Genomic DNA, 14,834 nt, shown 5'->3' with positions numbered 1-14,834 from the left:
CAAGGTAAGAACCTAATTTTCCCTTCCTTGTCATCAACAGCAGATGAATCCATTAACTGATGGGATGAACCAAAGCACTCCCTAACTAGGGTGGGAACAGGCAACTCCACGAGCAAGCACTTGCGCTCCAAAATGCGCATCCTGCTGCGCTGCCACAGTGGAGTGGCCTAGTGGTTAGGGTGGTGGACTTTGGTCCTGGGGAACTGAGGAACTGAGTTCGATTCCCGGCACAGGCAGCTCCTTGTGACTCTGGGCAAGTCACTTAACCCTCCATTGCCCGCCGCATTGAGCCTGCCATGAGTGGGAAAGCGCGGGGTACAAATGTAACATAAATTAAAATTAAATTAAATCCAGCCTGTAATGCCACACGAAAGAGAGCTGAGAAGCCCAGGAAGCCGCACGACAGATCTCCTGAAGAGAAAAAACACCCGTTTCAGCCCTCGTAGAGTGTGCTTTAAACGCTTCAGGTGGCAACCGCCCTGAAAGCAGATAAGCTGAAAAAATGAGTTCCGTAAGCCATCGGGCTATAGTGGCCTTAGACGCTGGAAACCTCCGTCGGGGACCTACCAACAGAATAAATAAATGATCAGAATTCCTAAACTCATTTGACATCTGCAGATACTGCCACAGAGCCCTGCGGACCTCCAAAAGGTGCAATTGCCCAAAGGAGTCTGGAAAGTCCTCCTTACAAAAGGAAGGAAGAAAAATGGGCTGATTCAGGAGAAAAGCTGAAACCACCTTAGGCAGAAAGGAAGGCACCGTACGAACAGTTACCCCGGAATCCGAGAACTGTAGAAAAGGATCCCGACAGGAAAGAGCCTTAAGCTCAGACACTCTTCTTGCCGACGTCATTGCCACTAAAAAATCTGTCTTGAGAGTCACATCCTTCTCAGAAGCCCGTTTAAGAGGCTCAAACGGAGATCGCTGGAGCGCCTTCAACACAAGCCCCATGTACCAAGCCGGACACGGTGACCGCAAAGGAGGACGGAGCCGAAGCGCCCCTCTGAGAAATCGGAGAATATCTGGATAAGCAGCAAGGGACAAGCCGGAGACTTTCCCCCGGAAGCAGGCCAACGCTGCCACTTGACCTTGAAGGGAATTGTAGGTCAGGCCCTTTTGTAGCCCGTCCTGCAAAAAATCCAGGAAAAACGAGACTGTCGCCAGAGTCGGCGAGATAGACTTTAGAGTACACCATGCCTCCAAAGTCCACCAGATCCGAGCATAAGTCGCAGAGGTAGACCGCGTGTGAGCCTGCAAGAGCGTGGCAATAACCTTATTAGAATAGCCCTTGTCCCTCAATTGTGCCTCCTCAAGAGCCAGGCCGTAAGACGAAAGCGGCAAGGATCTTCCATAGTCACCAGACCCTGAACTAACAAGTTCAGAACCCGAGGCAAAGGAAGACATGCGTCCACCAGCATCCGCCGGAGATCCACGTACCACGGACACCTTGGCCAATTCGGGGCGATGAGAATTACCAATCCTCGGTGCAGGCAAATCCGAAGTAGAACTCACCCTATCAAGGCCCAAGGAGGGAACACATACAGCAGGCCCAAGGGCCAAGGTTTAGCCAGAGCATCCAACCCCACCGAGCGACACTCTCCTTCTGCTGAAAAAGGGAGGGACTTTGGCGTTTACACTTGACGCCATGAGATCCAAGCCTGGAGTCCCCATTTGGCACAAATCTGAAGAAAAACTTTGTCTGCCAGTTCCCCTTCCGCCGGGTCGATTTGATGTCTGCTGAGGAAATCGGCTTGCCTGTTGCTCTAACCGGCTAAGTGAGCTGCGGACAGCAGCTCTAGGTGGCATTTGGCCCAGTTGCAGATCTGAGATGCCTCCACAGCCAGGGCCCTGCACTGAGTGCCGCCCTGGCAATTGATGTAGGCCACTGCTGTCGTGTTGTCCGACAGAACTCGGACAGGAAGAACCTTCAGCGTCCTGTGGAAGGCCTGAAGAGCCTGAAATATCGCTCTCAGTTCCAAGCGATTGATGGACCATCCCACTTCTGCGGTGGACCACAGACCCTGAGCATAGCGTCCCCGGCAATGAGCTTCCCAGCTCGAAAGGCTGGCATCCGTTATCACCAGACACCAAAGAGGAAGAGCCAGTGGCATCCCCTGCCGCAGCCTGCTGTCGGAAAGCCACCAATCCATACTGCGCTGGGCCGCAGGAAGCCACCATAGTCTGCGTTGGTATTCCTGGGAAATCGGAGACCACTGCTGAAGCAGAGCAAGCTGCAGCAGTCTCATGTGAGCTCTCGCCCAGGGAACCACCTCTATGGTGGCTGTCATCGATCCCAGGAGCTGAACAAAGTCCCAATCTCGAGGGCGAGGTATTCGCAGGAGCAGGCGGACATGATTCTGAAGCTTGAGCCACCTGCTGTTGGGAAGAAAAACGAACCCCGAAGCCGTATCGAACCGGACCCCTAAATACTCGAGAGACTAAGAGGGGGTCAGGTGACTTTTGGGCATATTGACTACCCAGCCCAGAGTCTGAAGAACTGTAACAACTCTGGCTGTGGCAAGTCGACTCTCGTCTGCCGAATCTGCTCTGATGAGCCAGTCATTGAGATAAGGGTGAACTCTGATACCCTCTCGCCTGAGAAAGGCAGCCATTACCACCGTGACCTTGGAAAAATTCCAAGGGGCAGTCGCCAGGCCGAAAGGCAAGGCGTGAAACTGGAAATGTTAGCTCAATAGTGCAAACCGGAGAAACCACTGATGCGGCGGCCAGATGGGAATATGCAAGTTCACTTCTTTGAGGTCCAGAGACCAGAGAAACTCTCCTGGCTGTACCGCCACAATGACGGAGTGCAGGGTTTCCATGCAGAAGTGTCAGACTCCTAAGGCCTCGTTGACTCTGCGTAAGATGAGGATAGGTCTGAACGACCTGCCTTTTTGAGGCACCACAAAATAAATGGAGTAGCGACCACAGACGTGTTCGGCGGGAGGAACCGGAACCACCGCTCCAAGCTTCAGCAATACCTGCAAGGTCTCGTATACTGCCGCCCACTTGACAGCAGTGCCGCATCTCCTACTGGGACGGCAAATTCTAGTCGATAACCTTCTCTGATCAGGTCTAGGACCCACTGATCCGAAGTAATCTTGGTCCACTCCTCGAAAAAGAGGGAGTGACAACCCCCTACTGCGGGCACCGACGAGTGGACCGGCGCCTCATCATTGTGGAGGACCCCCCTGAACTCCTGGACGTTGCCCGGACAACGACGTGTGTGTGTCCAAACGAAAGGAGTTCCTCTGCTGGAAACAGGTACATTGACCAAACCCCGCAGAGCGCCCCGGGCGATACCTGCGAGCTTCGTGAGAACGTGGCCTGGAAGAGGAGGGAAAAGAAGGACTATCCTCAGGCAACCGTTGGGACTTAGAGTCCCCTAGGTCCTTAACAATCTTCTCCAAATCCTCCCCAAACAAAAGGAGGCCCCGAAAGGGTAACCTCACCAGCCTTTGTTTAGAGGCCATGTCAGCCGCCCAATGCCGGAGCCAAAGAAGGCGGCGGGCAGCAACTGCCACAGACATCTGCTTAGCCGAAGCTCTGACCAGATCATAAAGGGCATTAGCCAAAAAAGACAGGGCAGACTCCCTACACGGGCCGACCTCAGCGAGGGAACCCGCTCCATCGGCAGGCTGCTCAACCGCCTGCTGCAACCAGGAAAGGCAGGCCCGGGCTGCACAGGAAGTGCAAATAGCCGCCCGTAAGGAAAGGCCCGAGATATCAAAGGACCGCTTCAGCGTGGATTCCAGCCGCCGGTCCTGCATATCTTTCAAAGCGACCTCTCCCTCCAATGGGAGAGTAGTCTTTTTAGTCACAGCCGTGACTAAACCATCCACTTTAGGCATCCCAAAGAGGGTCAACTGACTTTCCCTCAGGAGATAAAGGTGACACATAGCCCTGGCCACCTTCAAGGGACCCTCAGGGTCAGACCATTGAGCTGAAATAAGCTCTTGGATGGAAGCATGCACGAGAAAAGCCCGAGAAGGCTTCTTTTTGCTAGCCATCCTAGGATTAATAGAAGAGGCAGCGCCTTCGTCAGGATCTTCAATACAAAGGGCCTGTAAGGCATCAGAAATGAGAGCTGGCAGCTCGTTGTGGTGGAAAATCCAAACCACTTTAGGGTCATCCAGCCACCCTCATCTGGATCATCAGTCCGTGAGGGCCTGCCAGACCCCTCAGACTCCCTGAAACTAGACCACAGGGGAGAACAGAGTGAAGAGTCCCCCTCAGATGGGGTATTCATTTGTCTATGCTTAGCATCAGCCAAAAGCTTGGGGGAAGAAATAAAATCTCCAGCAGACGCTGGGCTATAAAGAACCGGAGGCAACCCAGACTGACAGGAATTGTCAGGAGCCTCAGGCAGTGCTCTTTTTAACATAAAAGCCTTATGCATCAGCAGCACAAACCCTGTACATCCGCCCCCACATTGGGGGAAGCGGAGGGAAAAGCTCCTCTAGAAACCTTGAAACGAGGCGTCCCCCTGCACTCAGACCCCTCCGCAACCGCGAGGGTCGCGTCACATGGCGCCTCCAAGATGGCGGCCGCTGCCAACTCCGGTGGGCGGTAAGAATAACAGCCCGCCATGCTTGTGCCAGCATTAGCATCTAGGCAGCATGTGCTGCAAAGCCCCACTGCTGATCTGCATTTCCCACAGTGGGAACAGCGCTTAACCCCTTCAGCAGCCATCAAATACATAAAACAAAACCTACCCCGCACAGAGCGCTGTCAGCGGGAACCTCCCCGGAGGAGCTGGGCACCACTCTCACCTCAGGAGACCGAGTTAAACGAGCTGCGTTCAAGTTGCACTGAACCAGGAGATCAGGAGAAAGCCTCTCTGTTTTTTTTTTTAAACTGTGAGGAAAGTTAGAGGCAGGCAGCCACAGAGGAACTCTGGGAGGAGGAGGAATGGGGTAAGGCAGGGACAGGGAAAACCAAGTATGCCTTTAAAGTGGGCACCACCAGCCACAACACCCCTTGCTCTACTGGCAAAGCACAGGAGCCACCCCAGGCAGAAATCCAGGAGCTGAGACGCGACATCTACACCTGCTGGGAGATAGAGATATACTGAAGGCAGAGGGGGGTTGGGCGTCCTGGAACACCATGTGCTTTCAGCGTTCTCTATCTCCACCTGCTGGTAGGCGGATACAACCCATCAGTTAATGGATTCATCTGCTGTTGATGACAAGGAAAATAGAGATATATTGTAGGGCATGAGGTTCCCCAGGCTTGGGGGAGATGAACACTGGAGATCCACAGGAGGTAGGGAGGCTAGGATGGATATTAGAGGGAGTGGGGGAAGGAGAAGATGAGGGTTGAGGGTACAATAGAGTGGGAGGCAATGAGAGTTCAGGCATCAGGTTCAAATTTGGGAGGAGGAGGAGGAGGCAGCAGAGCAAAACAGGAAGATGGTAATTTCAGTTCCATAGGTTTACTATCCTGCATATTTTCGAATGAGAAGGCCGGCCATCTTACGAAACAAATCAGGAGACGGCCGTCCATCTCCTGAAGCCAGCGAAATCGGTATAATTGAAAGCCGATTTTTGCCGGCTTCAACTGCTTTCCGTGTCAGGGCCGTCCAAAGTTCAAGGGAGTGTTTCGGCAGGGTATGGAAGGCGGGACGGGGTCATGGTTACGAGATGGCCGGCTTCGGCTGATAATGGAAAAAAGAAGGCCAGCTCTGACGAGCACTTGGCCGGCTTCACTTGGTCCATTTATTTTTAGCAGGTTTTAGCAGTCTGCTGAATATGTGCAGAGAAGGAGAGGGAGGAGTCGAAGATGACCCCAAGGTTATGAGCTGATGAGACAGGAAGGATGAGTGTTATCCACAGAAATAGAGAATGTTAATACTAGGTGACATAAACCTTCACCTAGAAGACCCAAACTCCACCAATGCAAGAGAATGTAAGGAATTCCTCCACTCATGGGATCTCAAATGGACATAAATGCAAGATACCCACTTCAAAGGGCACACACTGGTGCTCTTCTCACACAAATTGTCCCCAGACTACAACCTACTAATAACAGATATCAAATGGACAGAAACACCTTGGACCAATCACTACAAACTAAACCTAACCCTAAAATGGCGGAAGAAGGGATCATACCGTATACAAGAACAAACAACCTATAGCACAAGAGGCCAAATAGACCCAAAAGCATTCTGGCAACAGATATATGACAACGAATGGACAGCACGGACGGACTCCATACACTACCTCTCTGACTGGGACGAAAGATGCAGAAGCGTACTAGACGAAATAGCACCCTTAAGAACAAGAATATCAAGAAGACAAAACTCGATACCATGGTTCAATTCCAAACTGAAAAAACTCAAAACACAATCCAGGAAACTCGAACAAGCATAGAAAAAAATAAAAGATGAACACACACTCAATGCATGGAAACAAATACAAAGAAAATACAAATATGCAATAAGACAGACCAAAAGGTCTTATTACAAAACTAAAATAGAAGCGGATTATAAAGACTTGAAGAAACTATTCCAACTCGTAAATAAGCTACTAAACACCACCCCAGTCACCACAACCAACACAGACATCCCATCCGCAGACAAACTTGCTAAATACTTCAACGAAAAAATAATAAAGCTATGCAATACACTTCCTCAGCACAACACAGACATTGAAAACTTCATCAATGGCTTGGACCTAAGCTCCGGAGAATACCCAGCAGACCGAACCTGGTCAAACTTTGCTCTCCTCACCATTGAATCAGTTACCCATGCGACTCATAGGTTCTCCAGTACCCACTGCAAATTAGACACCTGCCCCAACCATCTACTTAAATCCACTCCCGACAGCTTCATAGCAGACCTCACATCCCACCTAAACTACATGCTCCAACAAGGTCTCTTCCCTGAGGAATATGGCAACATTCTACTCACCCCAATTCCAAAAGACACCAAGAAAAAAACCCAAACAAACTTGCCAACTACCACCCAGTTCCATCTATCCCACTAGCAGTCAAACTGATGGAGAGCATGGTGACCAAACAGCTTACTAATTACATGTACAAGTTCTCAATACCACATGAATCACAATCAGGATTTTGCCCCCTCCATAGTACCGAAACTGTGCTAGTCACTCTCCTGGCCAAATTCAAGCAGGAAATAGCTACAGGTAAAAGCATACTTCTCCTCCAATTCAACATGTCGAGCGCATTTGACATGGTAAACCACAATATACTACTAAGACTCCTAGACTACATTGGGATTGGTGGAAATATACTCAGCTGGATCAAGGGTTTTCTAACCACCAGAACATACCAAGTGAAATCAAATTCAAGCATATCACCACCGTGGAAAGCAGACTGCGGAGTACATCAAGGATCACCACTATCACCAAGACGATGTCACAATATACATTCCCTTCAGACATGATCTGACAGAAATCACCAATGAAATCAAGCTCGGTCTGAACACCATGGACTCATGGGCAAACTCATTTCAACTGAAACTGAACACTGACAAAACACATTGCCTCAACCTCTCATCTCAACACAATACGTACAAACCCACAACCATAAACACCCCAGACCACACCCTCCCTATCTCAGATAGCCTGAAAATACTCGGCGTTACAATCGACTGCAACCTTACACTTGAGAGCCAAGTGAACTCCACAACAAAGAAAATGTTCTACTCAATGTGGAAACTTAAACGCGTAAAACCTTTCTTCCCGAGGGAAATATTCCGTAACCTAATACAATCAATGGTACAAAGCCATGCAGACCATTGCAACGGAATCTATGCGGGATGTAAAGAACAACTCACAAAGAAACTCTAGACTGCTCAAAACACAGCAGCAAGGCTGATATTTGGTAAAACACGATTCGAAAGTGCCAAACCCCTGTGAGAAAAACTGCATTGGCTCCCAATCAAAGAACATATTACCTTCAAAATCTGCATCCTGGTCCACAAAATTATCTACGGCGAAGTCCCAGGCTACATGACAGACCTCATAGATCTACCAACCAGAAACACAACCAGATCATCACGAACATACCTAAACCTCCACTACCCACACTGCAAAGGACTCAAATACAAAGCAACCTACGCATCTAGCTTCTCCTATATAAACGCACAACTATGGAACTCACTGCCAAAAGCTGTGAAAATGTTAACATTAAATAAAATTCTGGTACTGGCTACAAATATGTATCTTAGTCCTAATAGGGGATATGAATACAATAGGAAGTACCTAAAACATTAATAGCAAACAGTACTCCTGTTCAATATAAATTACAAAATCTTTATTAGTGAAGATAAATCAGTGCATTAAAAAACTACTAAATAATATCCCTGCAACTCACTCGCATTGCCATCCACACCACACTTATACCCTGATCACATATGCAAATCCCAAAGACAGCATTAACCATAAACCCTGAATTGCAGTTTCTTCAGTCTCTATATATCATCAGAGCACAGGCTCAATAAAGATCAGTCAGTTAGCCATAGATAATAAAATGGTATACAAAACCCAGTTCTTATTAGTAGTAGTAGATATCACTGATCTTTGTATCCAACAAGTTATCAGGTGAAGAGAGGAAAAAATCCTCACTGCAAACAATGTAAAACCACTGTTCTTATCCCTGTGATAAAAAAGCACACAGAGAGACACTGTCCTTAGTCGCATAAATCCTCTGTGATCCTACACACAGTCAAACCTTTAATTTAAAGGCAGCCATGAAGTGTTTCAGGCAAGTGGGAGGCTTCCAGGGATAGATTAATTAAACCCACACCATTGGTATACTCCAAAGTTCCCCAATGCGAGACCACATTTTGTAGCGCTTCCTCAGGGGGAACCACCCCTTATAGCCTATAACATATCAACAAAAAAACGCAATAGCATAACTAACTAACAATCACTCTTCAAATGAATACAATACATATAAATATACATTGTAACAGCTACTCACCAACGGGACCAACGTCCAGGCAGGGTATCCCAGCCCCGCCTCCAAGCTTCCAGCTCATAAACCGCAACAAAGAACGACAGGCTAAATACCAAACAGTGAAAAGGAAACACCCTTAACTTAAAGGAACAGAGTCTCAAATCCATTCAATTTCCAGATTAAGCCCTCTAGGGGTCACAGTATCCCACTGAAAAATATAACACTGCTCAGTAGCCAACAGCCAAGCAGTGATAGCCCCACCTTCCCCCTCAGGGGTGGGCAGCTGTACTAGCACAACACATTTCAAATCTTCTAAAGTGTGTTTACATGAAGCCCAATGAGCTACTAGAGGAACATCCTTTTTACAGATTCTAAGATTACTAACATGCTCTGCAAGCCTCTGCTTTAAACGTCGTTTAGTATGCCTGATGTAATATAAGGGGCAAGGGCATATAATACAATATACAACCCTTTCACTATTACAAGTGGTGTTGCTATGCAGATAGACTTTTTTTGTAGTGTGTGGGATAGTGACCCAACTAGTGGGGATAGAATGCTTACAATAAACGCATTTCCCACAAGGGGAATGCTGACCAGCACTCTTATCTGAAAAAGGACGTTTCAACAATTCACCGAGGTTAGCCTGTCTACTGTACTCGATTTTAGGGCATTCCCTGAATTCAGGATGAAACAACAGAACGTGCCAGAGCTTATGTATCAGTTGTCCAATTTTTGAAGCCCGGTGAGAAAAGGGAAGTATACATGCCAGAGCCCTCTCTTGCGTAACTTGTCTAGGCAAGAATAGCCACTCTCTCTGGGCATATAAAGCTCTTTTATATGCCTTTCTGACCACCTTTACCAGATAACCCCTTTCTATAAATCTGACCCACATGTCTCTTGCTGTCACGTTTTCGAAGCTGGAAACTGGGTTGTGAGCCCTTGGGCCACTGCCGAGGAGCGGCAGTGGCAGGGAAAACCACCCTACGCTAGAGACAGGGCAGATCTCTGACAAACAGTTAGGCTTCACCTGCACCTGGCCACTTTTCACCAAGAGTTGAGCTCAAGGCTTCAGGTGGCCGGCAGGACTTACTGGACAGGGCAGGACTGGTTAACAGCTAGGCAGCACAGGGACAGCAAGGCAGGGAAAAGATAGGCTAAAGGACAGGACTGCAAGCTAGCTGAAAACAGCCACTAAAACGGGGAGCAAACACAGCTAGACAGGAGACTGAACTAAAAGCTGCAAGCAGCCACTGAAGCAGGGAACAAACACAGATAAACCCAGAACTAGACAAAGACATACAAACAAGACACAAGACAGGGAAACAAGCAATACCCTAAACTAAACACAGACTAACTAGAACAGGCAAGACTTCAGGCAAGAACTAGAGCAAGGAAACAAACTCAGGCTGAAGTGCAAAAGCACCAACATACCAGGGCCTTAGACGCAATGCAAAGGCAAAGCCAGAGAGTTTCAAAATGGCTAATAAGCCCAGCAGCACCTGAAGCTCAGGTGCAGCAATCACCAGGCAACTACGGGTGCTGTGTAGGTTCAAACAAAGCAAGCAAGTCTGGCAGTCTGGAAGATCCAGACCGGACTGGGCTGAAGTCTGGACCGGGTAGGAACAGCAAGACAGTCTATGGCAGTTCATAGCAGCCACCGGTTCTGGCCACCAGAGGGCAAGGGGAGCACAGACGTAACACTTGCCCGGGTTTTGAATTCTAAGACAGAAGAACAAAGTCAACGCAGCCTAAGGAACTGACCCACAGGAACACCCTTTCTCAATGCTACATGATGATGACTAGAATAATGCAAAAGGGTGTTCCTGTCGATCGGCTTCCTAAAGATTGTAGTCTGAAAACCCCTATTATCGGACTTGACAATATTAATATCAAGGAACTCAATCATCTTTTTATCTACTCTGGCTGTAAATTTAATGTGGGGATCAGCAAAATTGAGGTCTGCAATGAAGGACATTAGCTCACTCTCTGGCCCGTCCCTAAACAGGATCACATTGTCAATATATCTTTTCCATAAGACGATATGATCACACCAAGGGGAAGCATATACAAAGTTATTTTCAAATTGTGTCATGTAGAGACAGGCCAGAGAGGGAGCAACCGTGGCCCCCATAGCAACCCCACTAACTTGAATGTAGAATTTATCCAGAAACTGAAAATAATTGTGACAAATAACCAGCGTTAACAACTGACACAAAACTGACACCTTAGCATCTGAGATCGCAGATTTAATATCTGCAGGGTGATGTAGAAGACATCAGAGTGATGTAGTAGAAGACAGTTGGGTTCAGCTCTTTAGAAGCATCTGCGAACCAGGAGCTCACTGCCGGGCATTCCCAGCAAGTGTCAAGCGAATAAAAGCTAAGTACAAGATTTACCTACATTGCTACTCAATACTTTAATAAATAAAAGGTTTTTCAGACTAGTTAGGATACTCGCCAGCGGATTGACCAAAAGGCATTTTAGCATTTCAGAGGCAACGCTGAGCGTCTCGGTTCATTGGTTGTAATTAACCGTTATTTGAACCGGGTATCTGAAGTCTTTTCCTACGATCATCTAAACTTCAGGAAATCACTAAAAATCAACCTGTTCAAAAAGGCATACCCTACTGACCCAACATAAATGCCTACACTCTGCAACACAGCATAACCAAAGCTCGTAATGGACACTATATAACCTCTCCTCTCTTCGATCCCCATTGTGACTGAGCCTTAATCGACCACAACATCACCATGTATTTGTTTCTCTACTGGACTTGGCGAACGCCTTTACGGTACTATGTAAGTCACATTGAGCCTGCAAATAGGTGGAAAAATGTGGGATACAAATGTAACAAATAAATAAATAAAAATATGACACAAGGAACTAGAATTAAAACAAATATGAAGGCAAAATACTGAACTGGAAAGTTACCTCAAGAAGTCAGACTCAGTATGCAGCAATACTAGAAAAATTTGAAACTTACATGCAAAATATCACAGATGCACATTTCCAAAAGCTGACATATTCCAATTCTGAATAAAATACTTTTTCTACCTTTGTTGTCTGATCATTTAGTTTTTCTATTCACTTTGGTCCCAGTGTCTTCTGTTTTATGCAGTGTCTTCTTTCCATTTCATATTTTTTCTCTCACCATGTCCACCATCCTCCTGTGTCCTTATGTGTCCTGTCTACCATCTGTAGCCCTGTCCCTATCCTTCCTCCAGTTTCAGCATCTGCCCTCAAAGTGTTCCAATCCAGCCCTTAAATTCAGCAATTTTCCCTCCATCCATATCCGGCATTTCTCCTCACTCCCCTCCTCTCCATCCATGTACATCTACTTCCTCTGTCTTCCTTCCCCTCCATCCATGTCCAACATTTCTCCTCTCTCCCTTCCCCTCCATCTGTGTGTATCTACTTCCTTTGTCTTTCCTTCCCTCCATCCTTGTCCAACATTTCTCCTCTCTTCCCTGCCCTCCACTCCATCCATGTGCACCTCCTTCCTGACTTCCCTTCCCTCCATCCATCCATGTCCAGCAACTCTCCATTCTCCCCTGCCCTCTCCTCCATCCACCCTTATCCAGCAAATTTCCTCTCTCCCCTGCCCCCTCCATTCATCCATCCATGTTCAGCAATTCTCCTCTCTCCCCTGCCCTCCCCCACCTCCATCCATGTCTAGGAACTCTCCATTCTCCCCTGCTCACTCCTCCATCCACCCATATCCAGCAAATTTCCTCTCTGCCCCCCTCCATCCATCCATGTCCAGCAATTCTCCTCTCTCCCCTGCCCTCCCCTCCATCCATCCATGTCCAGCAACTCTCCATTCTCCCCTGCCCTCTCCTCCATCCATCCATATCCAGCAAATTTGCTCTCTCCCTTGCCCCCTCCGTCCATCCATGTCCAGCAGTTCTCCTCTCTTCCCTGCCCTCCCCTCCTCTCCTGTCCGGCGATCTCTTCTCTCCCGCTGCCCTCCTTTCCATGTCCAGCGATCTCTTCTCTCCCCCTGCCCTCCCCTCCCATCCATGTCCAGCAATTCTCCCTGCCCTCCCTCAGCTCCCTGACAGCCCTCCTCTCCGTTCCTTCCTACCCCCCTCTCACGCGTTTAACCCTTTTACTTTCAGGCACAGGAATGGCAGTGAAGACGACAACACAGCGGGCTAGCCTCCAGCTTCTCCCTTCCCTCACACAGTGTCCCGCCTTCTGCGATGATGTATTTCCTGTTTCCGCGAGGGTGGGACACTGTGTGAGGGAAGGGAGAAGCTGGAGGCAAGCCCGCTGTGTTTTCTTCACTGCCGTCGCTGCAACTGAAAGTAAAAGGGTTAAACGCGTGGGGGGGGGGGGGAAGGAACAGAGAGGAGGGCTGTCGGTCGGGGAGCGGAGGGCAGGAAGGAGGGACTGTCCGAGAGCTGCCTGCTGCATTGTGCCTACGTTTCGGGGGGCAATGCCGCCCTTGCCCCCCAAACTACGCCCATGTTGCTCTTCCCCTCCCTCTCCTCTGAATGTGAAACTGGCAAGGGATACCAGAATCTATGACAGCTTCAGGTACTACAGATATTCTTAGCAGAATATTTATTATTTATTTATTTATGGTTCATTTATACCCCACATTTTCCCACAAATGCAGGCACAATGTGGTTTACATGAATTACAAAAGTAGAGAAGTACAACACATGAATTTTACAGCAGAATAAGGACAGAACACTAACAACAATTAGGGTGACTAATAAGCAGAATTACTAATGGAGTAAGTTTTTTCAAAAAGGAACGTCTTCGGGCTGGAGTAGTGAAAAGTAGAGGCAAAAAGAAGCTTGTATTTGACACCCCGGCAAGACGGATAATGAAGTTGGAGATAGGTGCGGGCTGTGTTGATGGCATTTCTAGGTGGGAGGTCTATTAAAGGAATCATGTATTCCAGAGCTAGACCGTAAATAATTTTATGCGTTAAGGTGCAGAGCTTGAAAGCGATTCACTCTCTTACAATAGAATAGCATGTAGATCTGGTTAGTAGTGTAGTGGTTAGTGCAATGGGCTGAGAATCAAGGAACCCAGGTTCAAATTCCACTTCAGCTCTTTTATTATTATTATTATTATTAAATTATAAGCCCTCCAGGGACAGTTAAATAACTACTGGACCTGAATATATGACACCAGCATGCCTGAAGGCTATTGAAGTGGTGTATATTCAGATGGAGTAGTTATTTGTCTATTCCTGGAAGGCTAAAAATAAAAATAAATAAATAAATAAATAAATAGCTGAAGTGGGATTTTAACCCAGATCCCTTGGTTCTCAACCCACTGCACTAAACATTAAGCTATGCCTCTGCTCTGTATGGATGTTTCTGTGCTATTTTATAAGATGGGTGTTACTATACTGCCACAGAACAGATGTCCATGCTCCTTATTTTCTCCGTTCATAATTTGGACGTTTCAGTTTGTAAAATGCTCATGCTACAAGTTTCCAGCACATGGACATCCGTGTCACATGTATTTTAGAACAGGCTGTATCCTGTTTTAAAATACATGTAAGATGGACATCCATTTGTGACAAACTGACTTGTACATCCATATTCTGAGTTGGACGTCCTTCTAAAATGCCACTCTGAATATCTGGACAAACTTAACTGAATAAAGACATCCAGTAAATCCTGCCATTCACTGCAACACTGATGGCTCCCTTAATGTATAAAGAAAAATAATGTAGTCCTTTTTTTTAAGCACATAAGCACCGCCATACTGGGAAAAGACCAAGGGTCCATCAAGCCCAGCATCCTGTCTCCGACAGCGGCCAATCCAGGCTTCAAGAACCCGGCAAAACCCATTAAAAAATATATATATATAAATTAATTTTTAATAATATTCAATGGATGGTTCCCTCAGGAATCTGTCCAAACCCCCTTAAAACTCCGAAAGGCCAG

At 47.4% G+C, this 14,834-nt stretch overlaps 1 protein-coding gene across 1 annotated transcript in view; it reads right to left on the bottom strand.

Annotated features, from left to right (window-relative positions):
• The window catches only part of LOC115474732 (integrin alpha-X-like), a 258,012-nt gene that overhangs the window by 152,392 nt on the left and 90,786 nt on the right, over positions 1-14,834 (bottom strand). The gene's annotated exons all lie outside the window — the stretch shown is intronic.

Source organism: Microcaecilia unicolor, chromosome 7 (assembly GCF_901765095.1).
Source record: "Microcaecilia unicolor chromosome 7, aMicUni1.1, whole genome shotgun sequence".
NCBI lineage: Eukaryota > Metazoa > Chordata > Amphibia > Gymnophiona > Siphonopidae > Microcaecilia > Microcaecilia unicolor.
The sequence above is the reverse complement of the archived record's forward strand: the minus strand, read 5'-3'. Positions and strand labels throughout refer to the sequence as shown.